Below are 2,718 nucleotides of genomic sequence, written 5' to 3' on the forward strand. Positions count from 1 at the left end.
CGAACTTTGTCTGTACTAGTAGAGGATGAATTTCGCGCCCTGTGTTGAGAGGGAAGGTATTAATTGGGGAATAAACAGTGAATCAGTTCTATCAACTATTCTTAATTAAAAATTGCATAAGATATAAAAAATACGGACATTCATCATAAAAATTTTGTGCGACCCCAACAAATTTTCGTGTGCAAAACTTGTATTTCATATGCTGTAACTTAAGTTCTATAGGTTCAATGTTAGATTATTATTATTATTATTATTATTATTATTATAATACCAGATTTATATAGTGCCCTTTGCATGATAAACATGTTCAAAGGCGCTTTACATAGCAACCACACCATGCGCGAAATTCATCCTCTACTTGTACAGACACAGAGCGATCTGACCAGAGGGACAGAGTGAGATAAAGCCCCCAGAAAGAGAGAAGAGAAATCCTGTTTAGATACCGGCTAACTTAGTCTAGCTCTTTGCGAATAGACAATCTGATTCTTTAACGTGCCCGGTGTATAGCACAATACACGCGAAGCCGTCTTTCCTGGGACCAGTACATGCCTTTTAGTTAGGTGGGAGACACTCAAGAGCATCTCAGAAATTTCCAGTGCATAGAACCGGGATTCGAACCCCCGGACCTCTGGATTGACAGTCAAGCGTGCTACCACTAGACCACCGGGCCACCTACAATGTATTCGTTGCTAGTTCATTATAATCACACGTGAAAGAGGGACTGCTGTGCCATAACTTTTTAATGTATCTTGTTTGTGATAATTCGTGAATCGGCAGTACATGTATTAGTTTTCAAAAGGTCTTAAGTATTTACATGTTATGCATGATAAGTATGTGTATAAATCGTAGAAAAAAAATTATTGTTTTTCCACGAAAAAGGCATATAAATATTTAAAGTACTACCTGATATTACCATACTTAAGAGACTAATCGTGACTACTCTTGACAGTTTCATGTGTGTTTCCTATAATGGTTTAAGTGCTAATTGAAATTATGGTACTTATCATATACGAAAACTAATTTTGATTGGTGCAGATAAGGCATTTCTAAAGGGTATCATTGTTGTTCGATGACAGAAGATGTAACTACTTTATGTTTTTAATGAATATTTATTTCATACAATTTATTAGATAAATTATAAACACACTAAATAGTTTTTATTTTTTATTCTATTAAATTTACACACTTCAAATGACTTCAACACATAGCAGCACACATCTTGATTGTCTGTAACTTGCATTTTCTTGAAGAACAGCTGAGTTAAAATCAAAAGAAAAGTTGTGTTATGTTTAATGTAATAAAATGCTTTTGAACAATTCTTTCAATCAAAAACACTGCAAGAACGAGTCCAACAGTTGTAGTGTTGTAATATGACCTCAGTTTCCATGATCACTGTCCAAAATAGAAACGGAAAATCTTTTTTTCTGTTTTGGTCCAAAATGTATTTCAGCAGTCAAAATAAAGGCATTTTTATAACAAAACATGACATTTTGTGTAGTCTGTACGAATTTGATCACCAAATGACGTAGGGTTTCATCGGGAATTACCGACCAAATATTTCGATTCCATGTGTTCCATTTTCAGACGTTATTTATACGGACATGTTCACTTAAACTATTCAAGCACCAGCATGTAGGATTTCATCGGGAATTCCCGACCAAATATTTCGATTCGATGTTTTGCATTTTTCAGACGTTATTCATACGGAAATGTTCACTTAAACTATACAAGTGCCAGCATGTAGGATTTCATCGGGAATTCCCGACCAAATATTTCGATTCCATGTTTTCCTTTTTTAAACGTTATGCATAATTGTGGTGTAGTGAACAGCAGCAATTTACTCTGAAATTCAGAAGAAGAAATTAAGTTGCTTGATTTTTAAACAAACAAAGAACGACCAAGTAGGGTGTAACTGTGAGGTTTATTATTGCCTTAAACTAGTATTACTAATATAACTAATATGCGTAGCGCACCACTATACATATAATCTGAATTCATTAACTATATAATTATTAACCAAATAATTACAGCATAACCAAACCCATGAAACACTTAACATATGGTATTTATTTAAGTAATAATTCATAACAAAGCATGGGGAAAGTATATGAACAAAATTACTTCAATTTACACAACATTATAAAATACACGTGACCCTCCGATAATAGAATATAATATACATGTGATGATCAATACAAATTATCGTTTAATTCACAGAAAAGATGTACAAAAGATAACAGGTAAGGGTAGATTTCTCGGAAACCCAGAACACCAGAATCACAGCCTCGGGGCGTAGGCCCACAAAAGAGAAGCTATAACGAAAAATTAAACCTAACAGATAATGCCAATTAAGGGAGGACAAGGAGGATTTTTTTACGATCAAATTCCAAGCGCTAACTCGTAAAACATAAACTGGGCTAAAAGGTCAGAAAATCTCAAGGCTCCCTAGAAAAGTCGTGTGACAGCCAAGAAGGCGCTGCAAAGGGGTGCCGCTGTCTGATTGTCTAAACGAAATTAAGGAACTTAATTCTATGAAAAATTCTATGCACGTGATCCTGAATGCATCAGGTATAAACAAAAGAAACAGAAAAGGCATTTTGCTGAATTTGGCGGCCTAACAGCTTGAATATAGAAGCCGGCATGGCGGCCTTGCATAATCGCGCATGTATTGTAAAATAATGATTAAGAATATACGATAGATATACAAAACAGAAATAT

The sequence above is a fragment of the Mercenaria mercenaria genome, chromosome 9 (assembly GCF_021730395.1).
Source record: "Mercenaria mercenaria strain notata chromosome 9, MADL_Memer_1, whole genome shotgun sequence".
Lineage (NCBI taxonomy): Eukaryota > Metazoa > Mollusca > Bivalvia > Venerida > Veneridae > Mercenaria > Mercenaria mercenaria.